This window comes from Physeter macrocephalus, chromosome 7 (genome assembly GCF_002837175.3).
Source record: "Physeter macrocephalus isolate SW-GA chromosome 7, ASM283717v5, whole genome shotgun sequence".
NCBI classification, from domain to species: Eukaryota; Metazoa; Chordata; class Mammalia; order Artiodactyla; family Physeteridae; genus Physeter; species Physeter macrocephalus.
The window spans coordinates 72,500,497-72,516,994 of NC_041220.1; the positions used below are offsets into that span (position 1 = coordinate 72,500,497).

Consider the following 16,498-nt stretch of genomic DNA (forward strand, 5'->3'; position numbering starts at 1 on the left):
AAATTTTGTTGAATAAATGTATGATTTCTTTAGCTTTACTAATGTGTCATTTTTTGTAGGAAAAAAGTTGTGTGCAGTGGAAAACTGTATCATCTAGAGGATAACTTTCCAGGTTATCTGATTCTATGAAAGCTATTTTACAATTGTAAATTATAGGTAACTGAGAGCAGTGCAAATAATTCTTATCAATAGACATGCAAATTCTGTTCTGTCTGGTAGAAGTTCAACTGATTCTCCTCTTCCCTGTGAAAGCTTTTGTCTTCATTTGCACATTTATTCATTCATTTCAATATTGCTTATCTATAATTCAGTATTGTTGATCTGTAAGTGTGTCCATTTAAAAAAATTCTCTTTGAACTGGTTATAACATCTGCCTGGTTCCCTCACTGACTACTGAGTACAATAAAGTCTATAACACATGTTCATTTTTATATCTGTGTGAGAGTCATGAATTTTCCTTTTTCTGAATATTATTTTTTTAACAGTTTCAAAATTTTAAGGAAAAGCTAATTTTAAAGCTAAATATATTAGAACATGAAAAAGATGGGAAGCTACCCAAAGTTTTTTGAAAATAGGATATTTCTGATACCAAAAACTGAAAAGCATTATCTCCAAAAAAAAAAAACTATAGTCCAATTTCATTTCTGATTAAAAACAAAAGACATCAACTCTCAGTTTTGATTTGATGAAATTTTATAATTCTTTATCAAAAATTATAAATTCTTGATTTTTTTTCACATATCCACAGTTTATGCCCTTATACCAAAAAAAAATTTAAAAAAGGACAGCAATCATTTCTGTCCCTGGATCTTGTGGGTGAGTCTCCTGAGTGGATCAGAAAGACCTCTTTGACTCCCTGATGGATTGACCATTAGGGAACCTCCCCGAACATTCCAGTAAGTACTCTAATAATCCCCTCAAATGACCATAGTTTAAGGAGTATTTAGCCAAATTTGTAAAAACAAAAAAATGAGACTTCAAGTCCAAAGCATATTCAGTCTCTCAATGAATTAGAAAACCACAGAAATGTTTTCTGATCAACTAAAGAATGTGAATCAGGAAGAAAGTTACCTATCAACACAGGTTTTAGTATCAACAGATTTGGTTTGTGTCGGAAGAGGTTACCACCTAGAACTTTCCCTTTACTGAATTCAGTTCCATATTCAAAATTGAAGTTGGTTCCTTACCTCAGTCTCCTTTAAAATATTGGTTTTGACAACTGTAGTTTTGCCAGGCAAGCTACTTTTTTAGAACTAAAATTCTCACAGTTGGAGAGATTGCTTTTGTAAGGAATAAAATTCAGACTGTACGAAAAGAATAAGCTACAACTAGGTATATGAATTATTTCAGAAGTGTGAGGATGGGTTGGGAATTTTATTAACATACATTTTTTTTAAAAAGTAAAAAAATTATCACTTAAATAGACACTGAAAAGGCACTGTGTGAGAATTGAGGGGATCAGGATATGCTACCCCAAAACATGCCCCTTTGATAAGGAACTATTTTGAAGTAAAGGTGTTGTAGTTCCTGAAATCCCTCATCTGCCTAAAAGAAGAGCTTCCCCAAAGGAACTCAGTTGTTCTAAATCCCTTCAGAAGCAACTCTAATCTCTTTGCACAGAAGAAAAGTCAGATATTGTCATACCGTCTCTTCTCGCAAGGAAGGGCCCATTCCCTAAGGATTTTTCCTTAGGAAAAATCATTTGCTTTTCCCTAAGATCCCCTTCTCCCCCTCCCCTAGGAAGTTATGTATATATCCCAAATTCTTTTTATTATTTGAGGTATAATTGACATACAACAATATATTAGGCCCCAAATCCTAACCACCTTTTTAAAAAAAAAATTATTTTATTTTATTTATTTATTTTTGGCTGTGCTGGGTCTTCGTTGCTGTGTGCAGGCTTTCCCTAGTTGTGGCGAGCGGGGACTACTCTTCGTTGCGGTGCGCGGGCTTCTCATTGCGGCAGCTTCTCTTGTTGCGGAGCACGGTCTCTAGGCGTACGGGCTTCAGCAGTTGTGGCTCGCGGGCTCTAGAGCGCAGGCTCAGTAGTTGTGGCTCAGGAGCTTAGTTGCTCTGAGGCAGGTGGGATCATCCCAGACCAGGGCTCAAACCCGTGTCCCCTGCATTGGCAGGTGGATTCTCAACCACTGCACCACCAGGGAAGACCCTAACTACCCTTTTGAGTTACTCATCTCTGGGGGCTCCCAGGTGTAAGCGGGATGCACATGCTAATAAACTTGTTTGTTTTCTCTTGTTCATCTGTCTTTTGTCAGTCCAATTTATAAGGCCCCAGCTGGAGACCTAGGAGGGTAGAACGAAAAAGAATTTTTCCTTCCTACGTATTCTACACCCATTTCTTATTTTTTTTTTTAAGGCAGCTTTAAGAAGTGTAGGAGGGCTTCCCTGGTGGCGCAGTGGTTGAGAGTCCGCCTGCCGATGCAGGGGACACGGGTTCGTGCCCCGGTCAGGGAAGATCCCACATGCCGCGGAATGGGAGAGGCCACGACAGTGAGAGGCCCGCGTACCGGAAAAAAAAAAAAAAAAGAAGTGTAGGAATAGAAGGCTATTTCCTTAACATAATTTGTAAAAGGTCTATGGAAAAGCAATAGTCAGAACCATGACTATCCTAAACCATGAAACCATAATAGAGGCATTCCCCTTAAAATAGGAATAAATTAAGGGTGAATCCTATGAGTGTTTATTTAACAGTGTTCTGGAAGCTCTGGACAATGCAGTGACACATAAACTAGATATAATGGGCTATAATAAACATACGGTTGTAAGGGAGGAAGTAAAAATCAAGCGTTCCCAGGTGCCGGGCTGGTTTACCAATCTCGCCTTCCCCTCATCCTCATAAAAGGTTTAACTGAAAAACTATTAGACTTAACAAAAGAACTCAGCAAAGTGGCTGGATACAAAACAAACATCTAAAAATCAATAGCTTTCCTGTGTACTAGCAATAGCAATTCAAGATATAACAGGAAAAAAAACTCCATTCACAATGTGCAGGATGTAATATGTGGAGGCAAAACTTTGCTAAAAGATAAAAAGAAGACCTAAATAAATGGAGAGACAGTAAGAAGTTGTCAGTTCTGTGCAAATTACTCACAGCAACGTATCTCTAAATGGGGTCTAGGGATTACTGCCTTAAAAACCCCTCAGACGCTTATTAAAATTCATATTCCTGGGCTGAGCACAGACTTCACAGAACCACAAGAGGGGGAAGGTAGGTTTTGAAGGAAATTGTCTTCTTACCAAGTTCCCCAAGTGATTCTAATACACATTACAGTTTACCAACCACAGTTTTATGTAGGTTTCATAAAAGACAAGACTCCAACTTCATCTGGAATGAGAACCAAGAAGGGGGCTGCCCTAACATATGTTAAAGTATATTATAAACTTAAAGTATACACGTAAGGAACATCAAAAACTTCAGTAATAAACATAATGTGGTCTTTCGCAAAATAACAGCAAACAAATCAACTGAACAGTAGTCCCAAGAGAAATTCCTACATTAAGTTACAGAAGTATAATTGTTTCTCTGTGTTATTACGTCACCAGAAAACTGCTGCATCTTTTTTCACCCACTTTGGAGGCTTTGTTTGGAATGATCTGAGGCTATATGCACCAGAAGTAATTTGGCTGGGGACGCCACAGGTACATGTGTTGTAAGGAATAATTACGTCACTTAAAATGGGTTTTTGTTGATGATCAGTCTGGTGCGGACCTGGTTTAACACCATGGGGAGGTGTATGAAAGTGCAAGAGATGGATTAGACTCACAGGTCCTAGAAGGGAGAGGCATGGCAGGGGACCACATGGAAGGAGGGACCAGCAGGCAGTGAGGGGGTTCAGTCAAGCAGGATGGGGAGCAGAGAGAGGGAAAGAGAGAAAGAATCCATAGTCAGGTGCCTTCACGGGGCTCGGGTTGTGTACACAAGCAAAAGACAGGAAGGGATTTCATTGGTGCTTTTGAATGTCACTAGGTCACAATCAGGGGAGGTCAAGAAGGGAAACTTGCGGTAGGAACTAGCCTATCACACTAACTTGATCACCTGGGCAGGGTACACACAGCCTGTTTGTGGGGATGTTGAGGCAATAGGAAAATATGAAGTTTTAAAAATTTAGAATACAATTGGCCCTGTGATGCCTCCACATCACTGACAATACTAAGTGGGTTGGATGACACTTGCTCCCTGGGTTGTGGAGATGTTAAAGGTGAGTGGGACAGCTTGACTTAGCCATGGAAGGGAAACTTTGATATAGGTGACAATTAGGAAGAGTCCTATTAAGCATCTGACAAGAGTTTGGAACCCAGTCGCACAACTAGGCACCCCACTTTGTGGGCAACAGGCAAGAAGAGAACAGGCCAAGCATCTCTGATTTTAAGTGAATCTGTTGGAAGATGTTGGCTGGTATGAGAGATCTTTACCTCTTGGCCCATTCCTTGTAGTTTGGCCTGTACCTGTGCAGAGTTAATAATGTTGTACAGCAGGAAGTACCCTGTGTGATGAGAAAACAGCTATTCTGAGTTGCTGCCTAGGCATTTTATAGTATATTTTATATACTAGGCATTTTACAGTATAACCCTGCTCACACCCAGAGTCTGGACATTCAGACAAGGACCTGAACTTAGAATTCCTGCTTCAAGTTCCTGCTTTGATTTTCCTGGGGCACCTTTAAAAATAACCATTTAGGGCTTCCCTGGTGGCAGGGTGGTTGGGAGTCCGCCTGCTAATGCAGGGGACGTGGGTTCGAGCCCCGGTCCGGGAAGATCCCACATGCTGCGGAGCGGCTGGGCCCGTAAGCCATGGCCGCTGAGCCTGCGCTCTGGGGTCTGTGAGCCACAACTACTGAGCCCCACGTACCACAACTACTGAAGCCCGTGTGCCTACAGCCCACGCTCCACAATAAGAGAAGCCACTGCAATGAGAAGCCCGCACACCCCAATGAAGAGTAGCCCCCGCATGCCGCAACTAGAGAAGAGCCCACATGCAGCAACAAAGACCCAGTGCAGCCAAAAATAAATAAAATTTTTTAAAAAATAACCATTTAGAGTTGAGCCCCAGAAAAGTTAGTGACCTCAGACCCAACTGCCTTATAGGTCACAGATGCTCGCTACCCTGCTCTCTATTTTCTGCTCCCCCTGATGGAGGGCTGCCCTTCCCCCGGCTCATTGCGCACCCCCATTTCTGGGATCTGTAAGTAATAAATCTTGTAACTTAACTTGGTTTGTGTGATTGTATTAAAACTGTGCCTTCAAACAAAAGGACCTAGGTTTTCACTTCCGCAAAGTGGGAGCTCGGATGCTGAGGGAGCCACCTGCCGACCCAGTGTGGATGGCTCGTGCCTCCTCTTTCAGCTGGTCATGATCTGCATGTTTTTTTTTTTTTTTTTTTTTTTTCGGTACGTGGGCCTCTCACTGCTGCGGCCTCTCCTGTTGCGGAGCACAGGCTCCGGACGCGCAGGCTCAGCGGCCATGGCTCACGGGCCCAGCCGCTCGGCGGCATGTGGGATCTTCCCAGACCGGGGCACGAACCCGTTTCCCCTGCATCGGCAGGCGGACTCTCAACCACTGCGCCACCAGGGAAGCCCTGCATATTCTTAATGTAATACACCAGCTCCAGGGTTTGGGGGAACACACCCTGAATGGCACAAACCCCTCCCTCCCTGGCTAGTAAGTAGTCAAGAGCCAGCCTGTTATACATCACCATGTGGGTTAGAGACTCATGGGCTTGTTGCAGAAGGGACAATATTTTGTCCAGCCTCTGATTGATCTGAAAGGGCCACGGAGAGGCGCTGGTTGGCAGTTATGATTTGATTTTGTTTGAGAAAGGCTATACTGGTGCCAATGCTGGCTGCTCCTGAGGTCTATGGCAAGTCTTACTGGGACGGGAATAAATATTGTCCTTGGGTTGACAGAAGCGGGAAGCACCTGGCGGATAAAGAACTGGGAAACCCTAGTGTAACCGTTGCACCCTGGGGTATGGTTTCATTAGGGAAAAGATGCGGGAGCCAACAGGAAAAAAATATATAAGGTGCTGTGCCTAGGAGTCTGGGCCACAATAGTACCTGAAGGTGCCACTATTGAGAGCACAATGTACTGGTGAGAATGTGGTGTGGTGTTTAACCAAGGGGGTTAGAGTGGTTATGGTGGTCATGGTCAGAGACCAAAGGCAAGAGACTGTGGTGGCAAACTGGGTGAGGGCAGTATAGGAAAAGGCATCAGGGAGTGGGTGGTCTTCTCCCCAGGAAGTCAAAGGGTTGGCTGACATAAGACAGGTGCCTCCTGGAGAAAGCAATAATCTCCATTAATTTTAGTAACCTCTATCTGATTTCCCTTTAGGCAAGGAAGCATAGGGTGTATGTTTTGGCAGAGAGCAAGGAGCATACTAGAATTGTGGGCTAAGCGGACTGCAGGCTCAGGAAGAAAAGCAAGAATGTCCCGTGTCCACTTTGTGCCATAGGAGAGGTGGTCCATGGGTGTCCCTGGGTGGAGGTTTTAGTGTAAGAGGTGAAGATACCTCAGGCACAGGGGGTGAAGTCATCTCCAATGGCAAGGTCTGGGGGTTGGAGCGATATCATCTCCGGCCCTGAGATTCTGGGCCAGGGCAATGTGGTCTGGGATGCGGGATTGGGGGATCCTTTCCAAACTGGTACCCACTCGAGTTGTTGTGGGCTTCCAGATTGTAAACCAATGAAAACACCCAGACCAGTAGTAATAAGACCAACAGTCAACAGAATGGTGTGCAGCTGCATCTGACAGGTTTTTGTTTTAGTTTTGGTGGAAGTTTTGGTTCATATGGGTCCTGTATCAGATGAGCAGCTGCCCAGCCTGTGGAACAATCTGTGGTTAATGAGTCCTAGGAAAGTATATGCCCTTGACCTGATCCCCAGCTCTAAGGGATGAGAGGTAAGATTGAAAATTTATAAAAATAAGTTAAGGCTTGGGGCAAGATAGAGAACTTTAGCGTTTACTATTTGTTGTACTAGAATTTGAAAAGGGGTTGTTTGAGAGACCATATGTCTCTCCATTAAATTGGTTATTTGGGACCGACCTATCAGGGACATAAAAGTTCTGTGGGCTACCTCTTCCTAGAGTCCAGTCTTGTGTATTTTGAAAAGTGAAAATGTCTGAAGGGAATAAGGAGTGACCTGGCAAAGCCTTGTACTGTGGCCTTAGTATATGCAGAGGCATGTGCAATTGTAATTTATATTTTGGGTACCTGTGAGGCAAGAGAGTTCTAAAATATTGTACCCTGAAGGGGATAATTTTTAGGCAATGGCCCAACAGTTTATAATAAATATGAAATGGGGTCATTGTTGGCCAGGGCTTCCAGACACTGAGATGACTGCCTGGAATTTGGCTGAGTATGTTGTTTCTTGGATCCCATCCTTTATCAGGGACAATCTGGCTCAGGGGTGGAAAGTAGCGACATTCCACCGAGCTCCATCATGTATGATGGTTAGCAGTGCTACCTGTACAGTACATGAATTCCTACTGCTCTTTGCTCAGTTAATCCAAAGATGCTCACCAGGTAGCCAAGTGTTCTGGGGGAGAGGTGACCTCCTCCAGCACCTTGGCATCTTGCAAGGGACTGAGGACAAGGGAAGCCACCCCCTCCTGCAGGTGGAATACACCAGAGGATCCAGGTTTGGCTCCATCTTGTCTTAAGGAGGCCTTGGTAGCCATGCTGAGCTTGTGAGGTGTCATTTTTATGATCCAAAGCATAAGGGACAGCTGGGTATGGAGGGTCACAGGCTCAGGGTCTGTGAGAACCTCTATTTCCAGGAAAGCTCAGGAAAGTAGCCAGTCACTTGTTTTAATGGTGTATAGCACGAGACCAAGGGGCAGTTTCTTGCATCAGAAGCCCTGGGGCAACCAATGGCTATTATAAGTGGTCCAGAGACTCCAGGAGGCATGAGAAGAGGTTGCCAAAGCCTCTATAGGGAAGTTTTTTTTTTTTTTTTTTTGATTTGCAATTTTTTTTTAACATCTTTATTGGAGTATAACTGTTTTACAATAGTGTATATATGTCCCTGCCACTCTCTCACTTCGTCACAGCTTACCCTTCCCCCTCCCCATGTCCTCAAGTCCATGCTCTAGTAGGTCTGTGTTTTATTCCTGTCCTACCACTAATCTCTTCATGACATTTTTTTTTCTTAGATTCCATATATATGTGTTAGCATACGGTATTTGTTTTTCTCCTTCTGACTTACTTCACTCTGTATGACAGACTCCAGGTCTATCCACCTCATTACAAATAACTCAGTTTCATTTCTTTTTATGGCTGAGTAATATTCCATTGTATATATGTGCCACATCTTCTTTATCCATTCATCTGTTGATGGACAGTTAGGTTGCTTTATAGGGAAGTTTTTGAAGACACTAACAGGAGTGCCTGTAGATTTCAATTTGTAAGCAAAATTCATACATGAGAAACATGTTGTCACCAGAATCCAAAAAGGACTAAATGATGTTTAGTTATTAACACACACTAATGTGTGTCCTACGAATGTCCTTGGAGGAGGCTGTTATCAATGTGCTGTCATACCTGGGCTCCTGGAGAAAGGTGAAGGTAATCAAGATCTTGTCTGCAAAGACTGTGTGTGATGGCAAAGCTGAGGTACCCCATGGTACAGGTGTATCGTGTCCCTTTGGAGGTGGGGGCAAACTGCAGCTGAGAGGCTGTTGAAATAGGCACTGACTGGGACATGTCAGCCAATCTATAAGAGCAAAGTTTTTCCTTGTTATTAATTGAAGAGAATCAGTCATTTCAATAACATTGGGTACTGGGTATTGGGGCCTTGATGGATGGGACCACAGCATCAAGGTTGTACTACTCCATCACAAGGCACCTTCACTTATTTATCCTTCAGATTTAAGAACAGACAAAATTGGGCTGTCAAATAGAGAAGCAGGGGGGATAATCATTCCTTCACTTATTGGGTTTTGTACAATAAGTTTTCATCTTTGAAGGTCTTAATTTATTTTGGGCCATATTAACTATTTTAACTGGGATACATAGGGTTCCACTTATCAAGCCAATTTGTAAATGCCCAAAACTTACATTGATTTTAATTTATTATTCATGATATTAGAGCATCTATGGCTAATATGGAATATTTTAGGGCAAGGGATTACAGTTAAATTGAGTTAAAGTGCAATGGGTTACAGTTCAAGGCTATAGTTAAAGTGTGACATATACCTATATTTTCCTCTCTTTGATACTGATATTTAGTTACCTTTTTAAGGTTATAGGTGGCACAATGTTTAAATTTACTGGGATGCCCAGGTATAACTCTAATTTGAGCCCCAGTCTTATCATTAGGTTCAGGAAGTTTTGTCAGCTGGTGCATTTTAGCAAATGTTAAACCTCTAGGTTGCCAAGGCACAAATGCCAACCAGCACCCTTTCCATCTTTTTGTTACAGATATTCTTCAGTATACAAAAAATTGTACATAAATTTTGGATTTCCAATTGGATCAAATAGGGACCCTTGTTTTAACTTAGTTATATATACACATATACATATATAATTTATTTAATTACCTGTTATTTATTATTTTTCCTCTATTTAGGGTTTTGTTGTTGTCATTGTTGGTTTAATCAGCAAGTAATCCAGGACTAGGAATATGTTTGCTACACCTGGTCTTTGCTGGGTTCATAAGGTTTACAGTTCCTCCCTTCCTTTCTTTATCCTTGGGCTTGTAGCCACAAAAAGTGGCAGTTTCTCTACCCAGCGGGTTTATTCATTTAGCCACCTGAAAGCAGTGGTCTTTAGTTTTAATAAAAGGGAAAGGCGAAGAGGAAGGACCACCTTAACTCTAGGCAGACGCCTCTCTCTGGGACAGCCCCCCACCAACCCTTCTTTTTCTCTGTTTTGTTAAAAGTCTTTTTGAGTGTTTTGTATCTCTAGGCAGCTAATTTTTTCTCCTTTCTTTGGACAAATTCCTGGTGGCCCCCAGTGACAGCTGTTGTGAGGGAGGGGGCAGGAGACTCCCTCTCTAGAGGGTCCCCTTCAACCTCCCTCTAGAGGGGCTGGGGTCTCCAAGTAGGAGATCAACAGGGCCTCAACTCTGTCTTCTAAATTCTTTGTTTCGTGACAATTTAATTCTAAGGAGACTATTAGCGTGTCAGTAGCGCTAAAATTGACCGGGAGATTTGTCACCTCACGCAAACCGAGAAACTGCCTCAGGTGTTTTGGGGGAGCAGGATTAATGTGCTCCTCCCCCTCACCACTCCCCCATCTTTTTTGTTTTTAATTGAGCCACCCATCTGCATAGATGGGATCCCTGATAACCCAGGGGCTTGGGATTCGCAAGAGGGATGCAGCAGACAAGGGATGCAGCAGACAAGGGGGATGCAGCAGACAAGGGGGATGCAGCAGACAAGAGGGATGCAGCAGACAAGGGATGCAGCAGACAAGGGGTCGCCAACCCCAGCAGCACTGACCCTTACAGGACCCCACGGCCGACACTCCGAGGCGGGGATCTCCCGACACTGAATGGGAAAGGAGCAGTCCTCCTCCTCCACGGTGTCACTCAAAGTCACAAGGGCGGTGTGGACCGGGTCACGAGCCCGGCTTACTCCGGGACACACCGACCCCTCCGTTTTGGGCGCTAACGCTCAGCGCTTGGCGCCACTCTGCGGTGCCTTAACCAAGACACAGACAGGGGTTCTTCCCTAGTTAGTCCAAGCTCCGGGACTGCAGGCGAAGTGACAGGCAAGCTGCCCAGCGGCTCTGTGTCCGGGCAGCCCCAGGACGACCTGACCCCTCCTGTGAGGCTCACGGCTGGGAAATGGGGTCCCGGGAAGTTCTACTGGGCTTGAGGCAAGGTCCGCCCTTTAGGGTGGGGAGTCTTGGCGGCACTCGGAGGGGCGACACAAGGCAGCGCGCTTGAACGCCAAGACACAGAGCCTTCCAAATGCTGAAGCCCAGGCGCCGCAGCCCAGTCACCAGCCACGAGCAGTCCGTGACTTAGATCACCCCATCCTCCTCGCCAATTGTGTTGCAAGGAGTAATTATGTTACTTAAAATGTTGGTTGGGGTGGTTTTTGTTTATGGACGATCGGTCTGAAGCAGACACGGAAATAACACCGGGGAGAGGAGTATGAAAGTGAAAGAGCTTGATTATATGCACAGGCCCTAGAAGAGGGAGGCGCTGCGGGACCCGCAGGGGACCACATGGGAGGAGTGCCTGGGACCGCTCAACCAGGCAGGTGGGAGCCGAGAAAGTGAGGGGCCCGGGGCAGTGCCTCTACCGGGGGTCAGGGGAAAGTGCACATGCAGAATGTGCCAGGGGGTTTCATTGGCATGTTTGAACGTCATGAGATCACAATCAGGGGAGGTCCAGAGGGCAACCTGTGGCAGGACCAGCCTACCACACTCACATGGTCATCTGGGCAGGGTGTCCACAGCCTGTTTGTGGGGACGTTGAGGCATCAGGAAGATAGGAAGTTTTAAAAATTTAAAATACAGTACATCTCAGAGGTGCCAGGAAACCAGAACAGGGAGAGGCTATGCAATTCCCAGTCAGGTGATGCGTTCCATATGTAAAAACATGTAAAAAAAACATCAGAAAGGGCCTCTGAGTTGGGGGGAAAAAAAAAAAAAAAAAAAGGAAGGCCCCAGGAAATGTAGGTACCAACCTGAGACTGAGCTATTTCTCACATGGGCAACTCTGTGTAGTAGGTTCTGCAGTGGTAGCAGCATGGTTATATATTTAACAACATCGAATATCGAATATGGGCAAAAAGGTCTACGAGTCTAATATACACTTTAATTTTAAAGGTTCTCAATAGTGGCACCACTGACCTTTTGAGCTGGATAAATCTTTGTTGTGAGGGGGCTGCCCTATGCATCCTAAGATGTTTAGCATCAACTCCACCTCTACCCACTAGATGGCCGTAGCACTCCCATTCCTGCTATGACAACCAAAAAGGTTTCCCAACATTGTCAAATGTCCCTGGGAGGCAAAAATCACCTCTGGCTGAGAACCACAGCTTTTAAGGAATTAACGGGGGATACACAAATTATTTAATACATGTGCTGGGAAAATCAACTTTAAAATGGGGCAAAAATGTGAAATAGAGAGCTAGTGGGAAGCAGCCGCATAGCACAGGGAGATCAGCTCGGTGCTTGGTGACCACCTAGAGGGGTGGGATAGGGAGGGTGGGAGGGAGGGAGACGCAAGAGGGAAGAGATATGGGAACATATGTATATGTATAACTGATTCACTTTGTTATAAAGCAGAAACTAACACACCATTGTAAAACAGTTATACTCCGATAAAGATGTTAAAAATAAATAAATAAATAAATAAAAATAAAATGGGGGAAAAAACTCCATCTATTTAGATCCTTATCTCATATCATACACCTAATCCAGGTGAAATAAAGAGTAAAATATAAAACTTGAAACTATAACATGGCTAGAAATCTTAGCTAATATTAATTAAACATTAGCTAATATTCAGCTAATGTCTGGATAGGGAAGCATTTTCTGAAGTTCGGAAACAAAGGAAGAGACCACAAAGAAAATATCGATATCCTTGACCACATAAGGCTAAACTTCTGTAAAATTAAAAGGTAAATGACAAACTGGGAAAACATTTATAAGCAATACAACAAAGGGATAATATTCTTCATATATAATGACTGTATCAATAAGAAAACAACAAATGCATCAAAAGAAAAATGGGCAAAAGACATGAACAAAGATTTTACAGAAAAACGAATGTTCATATTAAGTACACAGAATATTGTCAACTTTATGAGCAATTGATGAAATGAAATTTTAAAAATCAGTTTCCATTTTTACTCTATCCAAAAGACAAAGTTTTTTTCTTTAAATGGTAATACTTAGGGACTTCCCTGGCGGTCCAGTGGTTAAGACTCTGCATTTCCAATACAGTGGGGTGCGGGTTCAATCCCTGGTTGGGGAACTAGATCTCACATGCCGTGGAGTGGCCAAAAAAAAAAAAGAAGACGCACATGGCGATTTTTAGATAAACAATGTGGGCACAAAGTGAGAACTCAATAAACATTTGTTTAAAAAAATACTTAATACAGGTGAAGATGTAGATAAACGAGTGCTCTTTACATGGCTGATGAACCAGGCCATTTTACACATTTGGGAAAACAATTTGGTAATACGTATCAAAAGGCTAAGAAGGTTCCTATCCTTTGCCTTTGTATTTCTATTCACAGAAAGTGTAGTGGGTTAAATATTATCCCTCTCAAGTAAGATACGTCCAAGTCCTACCCCTCGTTACCTGTGAACGTAACCTTATTTGAAAACAGGGCCTATGCAGATATAAATAACAAGGTATCTTAAAAGAAATAATCATGGGTTTAAGGTAGGCCCTAAATTCAATGACTGGTGTCCTTATAAGAAAAGGAGAGGACACAGAGAGACACACATAGAGAAAAAGGCCATGTGAAGACAGGCAGAGATTGGAGTGATGTTGCCACAATCCAAGGAATGCCAGGAGCCACCAGAAGATGGAAGAAGCAAGGAATCATTCTCCCTCTCCCTACAGAGCCTTCAGAGGGAGCATGGCCCTGCCAACACCTTGGTTTTGAATTTCTGGCCTCCAGAACTATGAGAGAATAAACTTCTGCTGTGTTAAGCTACTAAGTTTGTGTAATCTGTTGTGGTAGCCCTTGGAAACTAGTACACTACAGAAATAATCAGCAATATGAACAAACTTTTATATATAAAGATGTTCATCCCTGCATTATTTATAGCAGTAAAAAATTAGAAAAACTTGAAGCAAATAAAAAAACAGGAAGATTAAGGAAGTTAAAATAACCCATAATATATTGTACAGACATTGAAATATGTTTTGAAGAATTTCTAATGCCATAGGAAAATGCTATGGTATATAAGTAAAAAATTCAGGATACAAAAGCATATGTACAATGTGATCTCCAAATGCAACTGTATATAATATGCATACTTATGAGTATGAATAATGCTGATGAATAACATGAGTAAGAAGTCCTAAATAGAAAACAGCACATAAAGTCAACAGTATACTAAAAGAAAAATAAACCATGGCATAGGAGAGTTTATCCCAGGAAATATATAATTATTATTATTAAGATAACGCAATAATAAGTCAAATAAAAGAAACCCTACGAGGATGTTGAAAAGGCATTTGACCAAATTCAGTGCTCATTCCTTGCAAAATATCTGGGAAACTAGGAATAGAAGGGTTTTGTAATAAGTATCTCTCATTATTACCATCAGCCAATATCATTTTTTTGGTGTAAAAAGAGAGCTTTCTGATTAAACGAAACTAAGATGAATGAATAGATTACCATGATTATGTTAAATGAGACAACAGCCCCCAAATGGAGTCACTGGTACTAAGCCCCGCATCACCAAACCAAGAGTTAATACCTAACCTAACTCTTGTTTTAGCCTCTCCCAGGATGTAACCAGTCGGTCTGAAATTACTTGGTCAGCACTAATGAGGTAATCTGCTTGAGAGACCCCTGTCTTCCCCTAAAGGAAGGGGATACTGCCTGAAAAAAATCCACTCTTTGCTAGAATAAATTCCTTGCCCCACCTCCTTCTGACTATAAAAGTCTTCCATTTTCTACGGCTTCTCGGAACTCCTTTCTATCTGCTAGATGGGATGCTCCCCGATTCACGAGTTGTTAAATAAAGCCAGTAAGATCTTTAAATTTTACTCAGTTGAATTTTTTTTTTTAACAGCTATTAACACTGTTCGGGCAGGTTTTACCAATTCAATAAAAAAGAAACAGAAATAAGGTGTCTAGTTATAAGAAATACAGAAATGGAATTATTATCTGCAACAGTAAGACCAGAGATGATTAAAATATTATTGGAATTAATGAGTGTTCATATAAAGGGTTGGATAAAAGATGAAAATTCAAACAGTTTTTAATTATACAGGAAAAAAATAGAAACATAATAGATTTACAATAGCAACAAAACCCATGAAATATCTAGGACTATCCGTAATGAAAAATGTACATGAAAAAACCCACAAAACTCTGAGAGACACAAAAAAACTTGAATAAATGCTCCTGGAGGATTAATTAGAATGCTGTGAAGAAAGCCACTCTCGCCAAATTAATTTAGAGATATCAAAGAATTCAACAGGGGATTAAACTCAAGGGGATTAATTTGGAATTTGACAGTGTTTTTAACGTTCATCTGGAATAACTGCTGTAATACATAACTACATATAAAAATTGTGCCTAAGTCCCCTTTGCAATCTATGTAATAACCCTAAAAGAAAGTTAGTTTTATTTGAAGATTCACAAAATAATCATTCAATATCTCTACCTGTTCTTTTAGTGGTCAAATTAATAAAGAAGAGATTACCATTCATTACTTGGGAGGCTTCAAAACAGAAGGGTATTTTCTTTAAAGGGTTTTTTTTTTCCCCTTGTGCATTATATGTTATGTACTTTATTCCCTTTTGTCCTGGCTAATTTCCTCTGGGGAAATGCCACCTCTGCAAAGCTTTGTGGTTATTTTGAAGTACCCATCAAAACCTTCTTATTTACATATTAAACTTTACTTTTATACTGGCATAAAGACAGACTGGTATAGTAAAATAGTGGGCTAGATTTGAATCACAGCTCTGCCTCTTTCACAGTGTGCTCCCATTTATTTATTTCTGAAAAGTAAATTAAAATACCTACCTCAAATATTTGTTGTGAGGATATAGTAAAATAATTATGACCTAGCACAGAGCTTAGCTCATACTGGAAACTTACTAAGTGTGATTTACTATGCTTATACATTGTACTTTCTAAGCCTCGCCTTCTTTTTCTGTATTTACCCAGTATGAGTATGCAATTATTTATGCTTATTTAATTGAATTTCATATTATCGTTAGACCATAGTTATTCACATGTGTCTCCAGTGTTAGGCTGTGACTTCTTAGTGGGAGAAGGCAATGTTTTACTCATCCACTTGTTCACACAGCTCCTTCTAGCCCAATGCTCTCTGCATTTCAGATGCCCATTGATGTGAAAGAAAAGAAGAAAAAGAAGGAAGAGAGGGAGGAAGAAAGGAAGGAAGATGAAGCTGATTCTCATGACATATGTAGTATGTTTGTACTCTACCAATAGAATTTTATTTCATTATATCTTTTATTTTATTATTTATTTATTTATTTTTGGCTGCGTTGGGTCTTCGTTGCTGCACGCGGGCTTTCTCTAGTTGTGGCAAGCGGGGGCTCCTCTTCGTTGCGGTGCACGGGCTTCTCATTGCGGTGGCTTCTCTTGTTGCGGAGCATGGGCTCTAGGCGCGTGGGCTTCAGAAGTTGTGGCGCAAGGGCTCAGTAGCCGTGGCTCGCGGGCTCTAGAGCACAGGCTCAGTAGTTGTGGCGCATGGGCTTACTTGCTCGACGGCATGTGGGGTCTTCCTGGACCAGGGCTCAAACCCGTGTCCCCTGCATTGGCACGCGGATTCTTAACCACTGCGCTACCAGGGAAGTCCATTATATCT

At 42.2% G+C, this 16,498-nt stretch overlaps 1 protein-coding gene across 4 annotated transcripts in view; it reads right to left on the reverse strand.

Moving 5' to 3' along the window:
• The window catches only part of TMEM150C (transmembrane protein 150C), an 85,253-nt gene that overhangs the window by 50,387 nt on the left and 18,368 nt on the right, over positions 1-16,498 (reverse strand). The window lies entirely within an intron of this gene.